Here is a 14622-nt window from a genome sequence, read left to right on the forward strand (position 1 = left end):
TCAAACAAATACAGCCCCTCAAACAAATACAGCCTCTCAAACAAATACAGCCTCTCAAACAAATACAGCCTCTCAAACAAATACAGCCTCTCAAACAAAAACAGCCTCTCAAACAAAAACAGCCTCTCAAACAAATACAGCCTCTCAAACAAATACAGCCTCTCAAACAAATACAGCCCCCCAAACAAATACAGCCTCTCAAACAAATACAGCCCCTCAAACAAATACTGTCCCTCAAACAAATACAGCCTCTCAAACAAATACAGTCCCTCAAACTAATAGAGCCCCACCAAATAATACAGCCTCTCAAACAAATACAGCCTCTCAAACAAATACAGCCCCTCAAACAAATACTGTCCCTCAAACAAATAAAGTCCCTCAAACAAATACAGCCCCTCAAACAAATACTGCCCCTCAAACAAATACTGTCCCTCTAACAAATACTGTCCCTCAAACAAATACAGCCCCTCAAGCAAATACAGCCTCTCAAACAAATACAGCCTTTCAAACAAATACAGCCTCTCAAACAAATACAGCCTCTCAAACAAATACAGCCTCTCAAACAAATACAGCCTCTCAAACAAATACTGCCCCTCAAACAAATACAGCCTCTCAAACAAATACAGCCCCTCAAACAAATACAGCCTTTCAAACAAATACTGTCCCTCAAACAAATACAGCCTCTCAAACAAATACAGCCTTTCAAACTAATACAGCCCCTCAAACAAATACAGCCTCTCAAACAAATACAGCCTTTCAAACAAATACAGCCCCTCAAACAAATACAGACCCTCAAGCAAATACAGCCTCTCAAACAAATGCAGCCTCTCAAACAAATACAGCCTCTCAAACAAATACAGCCTCTCAAACAAATACAGCCTTTCAAACAAATACAGCCCCTCAAACAAATACAGCCCCTCAAACAAATACAGCCCCTCAAACAAATACAGCCTCTCAAACAAATACAGCCCCTCAAACAAATACAGCCTCTCAAACAAATACAGCCCCTCAAACAAATACAGCCTTTCAAACAAATACAGCCCCTCAAACAAATACAGCCCCTCAAACAAATACAGCCTTTCAAACAAATACAGCCTCTCAAACAAATACAGCCTTTCAAACAAATACAGCCCCTCAAACAAATACAGCCCCTCAAACAAATACAGATCCTCAAACAAATACAGCCCCTCAAACAAATACAGCCCCTCAAACAAATACAGCCTCTCAAATAAATACATCCCCTCAAACAAATACGGCCCCTCAAACAAATACAGCCTCTCAAACTAATAGAGCCCCACCAAATAATACAGATCCTCAAACAAATACAGCCTCTCAAACGAATACAGCCCCTCAAACAAATACAGCCCCTCAAACAAATATAGATCCTCAAACAAATACAGCCTCTCAAACAAATACAGCCTCTCAAACAAATACAGCCTCTCAAACAAATACAGCCTCTCAAACAAATACAGCCTCTCAAACAAATACAGCCTCTCAAACAAATACAGCCTCTCAAACAAATACAGCCTCTCAAACTAATGGAGCCCCACCAAATAATACAGCCTCTCAAACAAATACAGATCCTCAAACAAATACAGCCCCTCAAACAAATACAGATCCTCAAACAAATACAGATCATCAAACAAATACAGATCCTCAAACAAATACAGATCCTCAAACAAATACAGCCCATCAAACAAATACAGATCCTCAAACAAATACAGCCTCTCAAACAAATACAGCCCCTCAAACAAATACAGTCCCACAAACTAATAGAGCCCCAACAAATAATACAGATCCTCAAAAAAATACAGCCTCTCAAACAAATACAGCCTCTCAAACAAATACAGTCCCACAAACTAATAGAGCCCCAACAAATAATACAGATCCTCAAACAAATACAGCCCCTCAAACAAATACAGCCCCTCAAACAAATACAGCCTCTCAAACAAATACAGCCCCTCAAACAAATACAGCCTCTCAAACAAATACAGCCTCTCAAACGAATACAGCCTCTCAAACGAATACAGCCTCTCAAACAAATACAGACTCTCAAATAAATACAGTCCCTCAAACAAATACAGCTCCTCAAACAAATACAGCCCCTCAAACAAATACAGCCCCTCAAACAAATACAGATCATCAAACAAATACAGCCCTTCAAACAAATACAGTCCCTCAAACAAATACAGCCTTTCAAACAAATACAGCCCCTCAAACAGATACAGCCCCTCAAACAAATACAGCCTCTCAAACAAATACAGCCTCTCAAACAAATACAGCCTCTCAAACAAATACAGCCTTTCAAACAAATACAGCCCCTCAAACAAATACAGACCCTCAAACAACTACAGACCCTCAAACAACTACAGCCTCTCAAACAAATACAGTCCCTCAAACAAATACAGTCCCTCAAACAAATACAGCCTCTCAAACAACAACAGCCTCTCAAACAACAACAGCCTCTCAAACAAATACAGCCCCTCAAACAAATACAGCCCCTCAAACAAATGCAGCCTCTCAAACAAATACAGCCTCTCAAACAACTACAGCCTCTCAAACAAATACAGCCTCTCGAACAACTACAGCCTCTCAAACAAATACAGCCCCTCAAACAAATGCAGCCTCTCAAACAAATACAGTCCCTCAAACTAATAGAGCCTCACGAAATACTACTGATCCTCAAACAAATACAGCCCCTCAAACAAATACAGGCTCTCAAACAAATACAGCCTCTCAAACAAATACAGCCCCTCAAACAAATACAGCCTCTCAAACAAATACAGCCCCTCAAACAAATACAGCCTCTCAAACAAATACAGCCCCTCAAACAAATACAGCCCCTCAAACAAATACAGCCTCTCAAACAAATACAGTCCCTCAAACAAATACAGCCCCTCAAACAAATACAGCCTCTCAAACAAATACAGCCTCTCAAACAAATACAGCCCCTCAAACAAATACAGTCCCTCAAACAAATACAGCCTCTCAAACAAATACAGCCTCTCAAACAAAAACAGCCTCTCAAAACAAATACAGCCTCTCAAACAAATACAGCCCCCCAAACAAATACAGCCTCTCAAACAAATACAGCCCCTCAAACAAATACTGTCCCTCAAACAAATACAGCCTCTCAAACAAATACAGTCTCTCAAACAAATACAGACCCTCAAACAAATACAGCCCCTCAAACAAATACAGCCCCTCAAACAAATACAGCCCCTCAAACAAATACTGCCCCTCAAACAAATACTGCCCCTCAAACAAATACAGTCCCTCAAACAAATACAGTCCCTCAAACAAATACTGTCCCTCAAACAAATAGAGCCCCTCAAACAAATACTGTCCCTCAAACAAACACAGCCTCTCAAACAGATACAGCCTTTCAAACAAATACAGCCTCTCAGACAAATACAGCCTTTCAAACAAATACAGATCCTCAAACAAATACAGTCCCTCAAACAAATACAGCCCCTCAAACAAATACTGTCCCTCAAACAAATACAGCCCCTCAAACAAATACAGCCTCTCAAGCAAATACAGCCTTTCAAACAAATACAGCCTTTCAAACAAATACAGCCCCTCAAACAAATACTGCCCCTCAAACAAATACAGCCTCTCAAACAAATACAGCCTCTCAAACAAATACAGCCCCTCAAACAAATACAGCCTCTCAAACAAATAAAGCCTCTCAAACAAATAAAGCCTCTCAAACAAATAAAGGCCCTCAAACAAATACAGCCTCTCAAACAAATACAGCCCCTCAAACAAATACCGTCCCTCAAACAAATACAGCCTCTCAAACAAATACAGCCTTTCAAACAAATACAGCCTCTCAAACAAATACAGCCTCTCAAACAAATACAGCCCCTCAAACAAATACAGCCCCTCAAACAAATACAGCCTCTCAAACAAATACAGCCCCTCAAACAAATACATCCTTTCAAACAAATACTGTCCCTCAAACAAATACAGCCTCTCAAACAAATACAGCCTCTCAAACAAATACAGCCTCTCAAACAAATACAGCCTTTCAAACTAATACAGCCCCTCAAACAAATACAGCCTCTCAAACAAATACAGCCTTTCAAACAAATACAGCCCCTCAAACAAATACAGCCCCTCAAGCAAATGCAGCCTCTCAAACAAATACAGCCTCTCAAACAAATACAGCCTTTCAAACAAATACAGCCCCTCAAACAAATACAGCCCCTCAAACAAATACAGCCTCTCAAACAAATACAGCCCCTCAAACAAATACAGCCTCTCAAACAAATGCAGCCCCTCAAACAAATACAGCCTTTCAAACAAATACAGCCCCTCAAACAAATACAGCCCCTCAAACAAATACAGCCTCTCAAACAAATACAGCCTCTCAAACAAATACAGCCTTTCAAACATATACAGCCCCTCAAACAAATACAGCCCCTCAAACAAATACAGATACTCAAACAAATACAGCCCCTCAAACAAATACAGCCTCTCAAACAAATACATCCCCTCAAACAAATACGGCCCCTCAAACAAATACAGCCTCTCAAACTAATAGAGCCCCACCAAATAATACAGATCCTCAAACAAATACAGCCTCTCAAACAAATACAGCCCCTCAAACAAATACAGCCTCTCAAACAAATACAGCCTCTCAAACAAATACAGCCTCTCAAACAAATACAGCCCCTCAAACAAATACAGCCCCTCAAACAAATACTGTCCCTCAAACAAATACAGTCCCTCAAACAAATACAGTCCCTCAAACAAATAGAGCCCCTCAAACAAATACTGTCCCTCAAACAAATACTGTCCCTCAAACAAATACAGCCTCTCAAACAGATACAGCCTTTCAAACAAATACAGCCTCTCAGACAAATACAGCCTTTCAAACAAATACAGATCCTCAATCAAATACAGTCCCTCAAACAAATACAGCCCCTCAAACAAATACTGTCCCTCAAACAAATACAGCCCCTCAAACAAATACAGCCTCTCAAGCAAATACAGCCTTTCAAACAAATACAGCCTTTCAAACAAATACAGCCCCTCAAACAAATACTGCCCTTCAAACAAATACAGCCTCTCAAACAAATACAGCCTCTCAAACAAATACAGCCCCTCAAACAAATACAGCCTCTCAAACAAATAAAGCCTCTCAAACAAATAAAGGCCCTCAAACAAATACAGCCTCTCAAACAAATACAGCCCCACAAACAAATACCGTCCCTCAAACAAATACAGCCTCTCAAACAAATACAGCCTTTCAAACAAATACAGCCTCTCAAACAAATACAGCCTCTCAAACAAATACAGCCCCTCAAACAAATACAGCCTCTCAAACAAATACAGCTCCTCAAACAAATACAGCCTTTCAAACAAATACTGTCCCTCAAACAAATACAGCCTCTCAAACAAATACAGCCTCTCAAACAAATACAGCCTTTCAAACTAATACAGCCCCTCAAACAAATACAGCCTCTCAAACAAATACAGCCTTTCAAACAAATACAGCCCCTCAAACAAATACAGCCCCTCAAGCAAATACAGCCTCTCAAACAAATACAGCCTCTCAAACAAATACAGCCTTTCAAACAAATACAGCCCCTCAAACAAATACAGCCCCTCAAACAAATACAGCCTCTCAAACAAATACAGCCTCTCAAACAAATACAGCCTCTCAAACAAATACAGCCCCTCAAACAAATACAGCCTCTCAAACAAATGCAGCCCCTCAAACAAATACAGCCTTTCAAACAAATACAGCCCCTCAAACAAATACAGCCCCTCAAACAAATACAGCCTCTCAAACAAATACAGCCTCTCAAACAAATACAGCCTTTCAAACAAATACAGCCCCTCAAACAAATACAGCCCCTCAAACAAATACAGCCCCTCAAACAAATACAGATACTCAAACAAATACAGCCCCTCAAACAAATACAGCCCCTCAAACAAATACAGGCTCTCAAACAAATACAGCCTTTCAAACAAATACAGCCTTTCAAACAAATACAGCCCCTCAAACAAATACTGCCCTTCAAACAAATACAGCCTCTCAAACAAATACAGCCTCTCAAACAAATACAGCCCCTCAAACAAATACAGCCTCTCAAACAAATAAAGCCTCTCAAACAAATAAAGGCCCTCAAACAAATACAGCCTCTCAAACAAATACAACCCCTCAAACAAATACCGTCCCTCAAACAAATACAGCCTCTCAAACAAATACAGCCTTTCAAACAAATACAGCCTCTCAAACAAATACAGCCTCTCAAACAAATACAGCCCCTCAAACAAATACAGCCTCTCAAACAAATACAGTCCCTCAAACAAATACAGCCCCTCAAACAAATACAGCCTTTCAAACAAATACTGTCCCTCAAACAAATACAGCCTCTCAAACAAATACAGCCTCTCAAACAAATACAGCCTTTCAAACTAATACAGCCCCTCAAACAAATACAGCCTCTCAAACAAATACAGCCTTTCAAACAAATACAGCCCCTCAAACAAATACAGCCCCTCAAGCAAATACAGCCTCTCAAACAAATACAGCCTCTCAAACAAATACAGCCTTTCAAACTGATACAGCACCTCAAACAAATACAGCCCCTCAAACAAATACAGCCTCTCAAACAAATACAGCCCCTCAAACAAATACAGCCTCTCAAACAAATGCAGCCCCTCAAACAAATACAGCCTTTCAAACAAATACAGCCCCTCAAACAAATACAGCCCCTCAAACAAATACAGCCTCTCAAACAAATACAGCCTCTCAAACAAATACAGCCTTTCAAACAAATACAGCCCCTCAAACAAATACAGCCCCTCAAACAAATACAGATACTCAAACAAATACAGCCCCTCAAACAAATACAGCCTCTCAAACAAATACATCCCCTCAAACAAATACGGCCCCTCAAACAAATACAGCCTCTCAAACTAATAGAGCCCCACCAAATAATACAGATCCTCAAACAAATACAGCCTCTCAAACAAATACAGCCCCTCAAACAAATACAGCCTCTCAAACAAATACAGCCTCTCAAACAAATACAGCCTCTCAAACAAATACAGCCTCTCAAACAAATACAGCCCCTCAAACAAATATAGATCCTCAAACAAATACAGCCTCTCAAACAAATACAGCCTCTCAAACTAATGGAGCCCCACCAAATAATACAGCCTCTCAAACAAATACAGATCCTCAAACAAATACAGATCCTCAAACAAATACAGATCCTCAAACAAATACAGATCCTCAAACAAATACAGATCCTCAAACAAATACAGCCCCTCAAACAAATACAGATCCTCAAACAAATACAGATCCTCAAACAAATACAGCCTCTCAAACAAATACAGCCTCTCAAACAAATACAGCCTCTCAAACAAATACAGATCCTCAAACAAATACAGCCCCTCAAACAAATACAGATCCTCAAACAAATACAGATCCTCAAACAAATACAGATCCTCAAACAAATACAGATCCTCAAACAAATACAGCCCATCAAACAAATACAGATCCTCAAACAAATACAGCCTCTCAAACAAATACAGCCCCTCAAACAAATACAGCCCCTCAAACAAATACAGCACCTCAAACAAATAGAGTCCCACAAACTAATAGAGCCCCAACAAATAATACAGATCCTCAAACAAATACAGCCTCTCAAACAAATACAGCCTCTCAAACAAATACAGTCCCACAAACTAATAGAGCCCCAACAAATAATACAGATCCTCAAACAAATACAGCCCCTCAAACAAATACAGCCTCTCAAACAAATACAGCCTCTCAAACAAATACAGCCCCTCAAACAAATACAGCCTCTCAAACAAATACAGCCTCTCAAACGAATACAGCCCCTCAAACAAATACAGCCCCTCAAACAAATATAGATCCTCAAACAAATACAGCCTCTCAAACAAATACAGCCTCTCAAACTAATGGAGCCCCACCAAATAATACAGCCTCTCAAACAAATACAGATCCTCAAACAAATACAGATCCTCAAACAAATACAGATCCTCAAACAAATACAGACCTCAAACAAATACAGCCCCTCAAACAAATACAGATCCTCAAACAAATACAGCCTCTCAAACAAATACAGCCCCTCAAACAAATACAGATCCTCAAACAAATACAGCCCCTCAAACAAATACAGATCCTCAAACAAATACAGATCCTCAAACAAATACAGATCCTCAAACAAATACAGTCCCACAAACTAATAGAGCCCCAACAAATAATACAGATCCTCAAACAAATACAGCCTCTCAAACAAATACAGCCTCTCAAACAAATACAGTCCCACAAACTAATAGAGCCCCAACAAATAATACAGATCCTCAAACAAATACAGCCCCTCAAACAAATACAGCCTCTCAAACAAATACAGCCTCTCAAACAAATACAGCCTCTCAAACAAATACATCCCCTCAAACAAATACAGCCCCTCAAACAAATACAGCCCCTCAAACAAATACAGCCTCTCAATCAAATACAGTCCCTCAAATTAATAGAGCCCCAACAAATAATACAGATCCTCAAACAAATACAGCCCCTCAAACAAATACAGCCCCTCAAACAAATAGAGCCTCTCAAACAAATACAGTCCCTCAAACTAATAGAGCCTCTCAAACAAATACAGTCCCTCAAATTAATAGAGCCCCAACAAATAATACAGATCCTCAAACAAATACAGCCCCTCAAACAAATACAGCCTCTCAAACAAATACAGCTCCTCAAACAAATACAGCCTCTCAAACAAATACAGCCCCTCAAACAAATACAGTCCCTCAAACTAATAGACCCTCTCAAACAAATACAGACTCTCAAACAAATACAGCCCCTCAAACAAATACAGCTCATCAAACAAATACAGACTCTCAAATAAATACAGTCCCTCAAATACAGCTCCTCAAACAAATACAGCCCCTCAAACAAATACAGATCCTCAAACAAATACAGCCCCTCAAACAAATACAGCCCCTCAAACAAAGACAGCCTCTCAAACAAAGACAGACACTCAAATAAATACAGTCCCTCAAACAAATACAGATCCTCAAGCAAATACAGCCCCTCAAACAAATACAGCCCCTCAAACAAATACAGCCCCTCAAACAAATACCGTCCCTCAAAGAAATACAGCCTCTCAAACAAATACAGCCTTTCAAACAAATACAGCCTTTCAAACAAATACAGCCTCTCAAACAAATACAGCCTCTCAAACAAATACAGCCCCTCAAACAAATACAGCCTCTCAAACAAATACAGCCCCTCAAACAAATACAGCCTTTCAAACAAATACTGTCCCTCAAACAAATACAGCCTCTCAAACAAATACAGCCTCTCAAACAAATACAGCCTTTCAAAATAATACAGCCCCTCAAACAAATACAGCCTCTCAAACAAATACAGCCCCTCAAGCAAATACAGCCTCTCAAACAAATGCAGCCTTTCAAACAAATACAGCCTCTCAAACAAATACAGCCTCTCAAACAAATACAGCCTTTCAAACAAATACAGCCTTTCAAACAAATACAGCCCCTCAAACAAATACAGCCCCTCAAACAAATACAGCCTCTCAAACAAATACAGCCCCTCAAACAAATACAGCCTCTCAAACAAATACAGCCCCTCAAACAAATACAGCCTTTCAAACAAATACAGCCCCTCAAACAAATACAGCCCCTCAAACAAATACAGCCTCTCAAGCAAATACAGCCTCTCAAACAAATACAGCCTTTCAAACAAATACAGCCCCTCAAACAAATACAGCCCCTCAAACAAATACAGATCCTCAAACAAATACAGCCCCTCAAACAAATACAGCCTCTCAAACAAATACATCCCTTCAAACAAATACAGCCCCTCAAACAAATACAGCCTCTCAAACTAATAGAGCCCCACCAAATAATACAGATCCTCAAACAAATACAGCCTCTCAAACAAATACAGCCCCTCAAACAAATACAGCCTCTCAAACAAATACAGCCTCTCAAACAAATACAGCCCCTCAAACAAATACAGCCTCTCAAACAAATACAGCCCCTCAAACAAATACAGCCCCTCAAACAAATATAGATCCTCAAACAAATACAACCTCTCAAACAAATACAGCCTCTCAAACTAATGGAGCCCCACCAAATAATACAGCCTCTCAAACAAATACAGATCCTCAAACAAATACAGCCCCTCAAACAAATACAGATCCTCAAACAAATACAGATCCTCAAACAAATACAGATCCTCAAACAAATACAGCCCCTCAAACAAATACAGATCCTCAAACAAATACAGCTTCTCAAACAAATACAGCCTCTCAAACAAATACAGATCCTCAAACAAATACAGCCCCTCAAACAAACACAGATCCTCAAACAAATACAGATCCTCAAACAAATACAGATCCTCAAACAAATACAGCCCATCAAACAAATACAGATCCTCAAACAAATACAGTCCCACAAACTAATAGAGCCCCAACAAATAATACAGATCCTCAAACAAATACAGCCTCTCAAACAAATACAGCCTCTCAAACAAATACAGTCCCACAAACTAATAGAGCCCCAACAAATAATACAGATCCTCAAACAAATACAGCCCCTCAAACAAATACAGCCTCTCAAACAAATACAGCCTCTCAAACAAATAAAGCCCCTCAAACAAATACAGCCTCTCAAACAAATACAGCCCCTCAAACAAATACAGCCCCTCAAACAAATACAGCCTCTCAATCAAATACAGTCCCTCAAATTAATAGAGCCCCAACAAATAATACAGATCCTCAAACAAATACAGCCCCTCAAACAAATACAGCCCCTCAAACAAATAGAGCCTCTCAAACAAATACAGTCCCTCAAACTAATAGAGCCTCTCAAACAAATACAGTCCCTCAAATTAATAGAGCCCCAACAAATAATACAGATCCTCAAACAAATACAGCCCCTCAAACAAATTCAGCCTCTCAAACAAAAACAGCTCCTCAAACAAATACAGCCTCTCAAACAAATACAGCCCCTCAAACAAATACAGTCCCTCAAACAAATAGACCCTCTCAAACAAATACAGTCCCTCAAACAAATACAGCCCCTCAAACAAATTCAGCCTCTCAAACAAATACAGCTCCTCAAACAAATACAGCTCCTCAAACAAATACAGCCTCTCAAACAAATACAGCCCCTCAAACAAATACAGTCCCTCAAACTAATAGTCCCTCTCAAACAAATACAGACTCTCAAACAAATACAGCCCCTCAAACAAATACAGCTCCTCAAACAAATACAGACTCTCAAATAAATACAGTCCCTCAAATACAGCTCCTCAAACAAGTACAGCCCCTCAAACAACTACAGATCCTCAAACAAATACAGCCCCTCAAACAAATACAGCCCCTCAAACAAATACAGCCTCTCAAACAAATACAGACACTCAAATAAATACAGTCCCTCAAACAAATACAGATCCTCAAGCAAATACAGCCCCTCAAACAAATACAGCCCCTCAAACAAATATAGCCCCTCAAACAAATACAGCCTCTCAAACAAATACAGACTCTCAAATAAATACAGATCCTCAAACAAATACAGATCCTCAAACAAATACAGATCCTCAAACAAATACAGATCCTCAAACAAATACAGATCCTCAAACAAATACAGATCCTCAAACAAATACAGCCTCTCAAACAAATACAGCCCCTCAAACAAATACAGCCTCTCAAACAAATACAGACTCTCAAATAAATACAGTCCCTCAAACAAATACAGATCCTCAAGCAAATACAGCCCCTCAAACAAATACAGCCCCTCAAACAAATACAGCCCCTCAAACAAATACAGCCTCTCAAACAAATACAGACTCTCAAATAAATACAGTCCCTCAAACAAATACAGCTCCTCAAACAAATACAGATCCTCAAACAAATACAGCCCCTCAAACAAATACAGCCCCTCAAACAAATACAGCCTCTCAAACAAATACAGACTCTCAAATAAATACAGTCCCTCAAACAAATACAGATCCTCAAGCAAATACAGCCCCTCAAACAAATACAGCCCCTCAAACAAATACAGCCCCTCAAACAAATACAGCCTCTCAAACAAATACAGACTCTCAAACAAATACAGTCCCTCAAACAAATACAGATCCTCAAACAAATACAGCCCCTCAAACAAATACAGATCCTCAAACAAATACAGATCCTCAAACAAATACAGATCCTCAAACAAATACAGATCCTCAAACAAATACAGCCTCTCAAACAAATACAGCCCCTCAAACAAATACAGCTCCTCAAACAAATACAGATCCTCAAACAAATACAGATCCTCAAACAAATACAGATCCTCAAACAAATACAGCCTCTCAAACAAATACAGACTCTCAAACAAATACAGCCCCTCAAACAAGTACAGTCCCTCAAACTAATAGACCCTCTCAAACAAATACAGCCCCTCAAACAAATACAGCTCCTCAAACAAATACAGATCCTCAAACAAATACAGATCCTCAAACAAATACAGATCCTCAAACAAATACAGCCTCTCAAACAAATACAGACTCTCAAACAAATACAGCCCCTCAAACAAGTACAGTCCCTCAAACTAATAGACCCTCTCAAACAAATACAGACTCTCAAACAAATACAGCCCCTCAAACAAATACAGCTCCTCAAACAAATACAGACTCTCAAATAAATACAGTCCCTCAAACAAATACAGCTCCTCAAACAAATACAGCCCCTCAAACAAATACAGACTCTCAAACAAATACAGTCCCTCAAACAAATACAGCTCCTCAAACAAATACAGCCCCTCAAACAAATACAGATCATCAAACAAATACAGCCTTTCAGACAAATACAGTCCCTCAAACAAATACAGCCTTTCAAACAAATACAGCCCCTCAAACAAATACAGCCCCTCAAACAAATACAGCCCCTCAAACAAATACAGCCTCTCAAACAAATACAGCCTCTCAAACAAATACAGCCTTTCAAACAAATACAGCCCCTCAAACAAATACAGCCCCTCAAACAACTACCGCCTCTCAAACAAATACAGTCCCTCAAACAAATACAGCCTCTCAAACAACAACAGCCTCTCAAACAAATACAGCCCCTCAAACAAATACAGCCTCTCAAACAAATACAGCCCCTCAAACAAATACAGCCCCTCAAACAAATACAGCCTCTCAAACAAATACAGCCTCTCAAACAACTACAGCCTCTCAAACAAATACAGCCTCTCAAACAACTACAGCCTCTCAAACAAATACAGCCCCTCAAACAAATACAGCCTCTCAAACAAATACAGCCTCTCAAACAAATACAGCCTCTCAAACAAATACAGCCCCTCAAACAAATACAGCCTCTCAAACAAATGCAGCCCCTCAAACAAATACAGCCTTTCAAACAAATACAGCCCCTCAAACAAATACAGCCCCTCAAACAAATACAGCCTCTCAAACAAATACAGCCTCTCAAACAAATACAGCCTTTCAAACAAATACAGCCCCTCAAACAAATACAGCCCCTCAAACAAATACAGCCCCTCAAACAAATACAGATACTCAAACAAATACAGCCCCTCAAACAAATACAGCCCCTCAAACAAATACAGGCTCTCAAACAAATACAGCCTTTCAAACAAATACAGCCTTTCAAACAAATACAGCCCCTCAAACAAATACTGCCCTTCAAACAAATACAGCCTCTCAAACAAATACAGCCTCTCAAACAAATACAGCCCCTCAAACAAATACAGCCTCTCAAACAAATAAAGCCTCTCAAACAAATAAAGGCCCTCAAACAAATACAGCCTCTCAAACAAATACAACCCCTCAAACAAATACCGTCCCTCAAACAAATACAGCCTCTCAAACAAATACAGCCTTTCAAACAAATACAGCCTCTCAAACAAATACAGCCTCTCAAACAAATACAGCCCCTCAAACAAATACAGCCTCTCAAACAAATACAGCCCCTCAAACAAATACAGCCCCTCAAACAAATACAGCCTTTCAAACAAATACTGTCCCTCAAACAAATACAGCCTCTCAAACAAATACAGCCTCTCAAACAAATACAGCCTTTCAAACTAATACAGCCCCTCAAACAAATACAGCCTCTCAAACAAATACAGCCTTTCAAACAAATACAGCCCCTCAAACAAATACAGCCCCTCAAGCAAATACAGCCTCTCAAACAAATACAGCCTCTCAAACAAATACAGCCTTTCAAACTGATACAGCCCCTCAAACAAATACAGCCCCTCAAACAAATACAGCCTCTCAAACAAATACGGCCCCTCAAACAAATACAGCCTCTCAAACAAATGCAGCCCCTCAAACAAATACAGCTTTTTAAACAAATACAGCCTTTCAAACAAATACAGCCCCTCAAACAAATACAGCCCCTCAAACAAATACAGATACTCAAACAAATACAGCCCCTCAAACAAATACAGCCTCTCAAACAAATACATCCCCTCAAACAAATACGGCCCCTCAAACAAATACAGCCTCTCAAACTAATAGAGCCCCACCAAATAATACAGATCCTCAAACAAATACAGCCTCTCAAACAAATACAGCCCCTCAAACAAATACAG

Source organism: Heterodontus francisci, unplaced genomic scaffold (assembly GCF_036365525.1).
Source record: "Heterodontus francisci isolate sHetFra1 unplaced genomic scaffold, sHetFra1.hap1 HAP1_SCAFFOLD_209, whole genome shotgun sequence".
Taxonomy (NCBI): Eukaryota; Metazoa; Chordata; class Chondrichthyes; order Heterodontiformes; family Heterodontidae; genus Heterodontus; species Heterodontus francisci.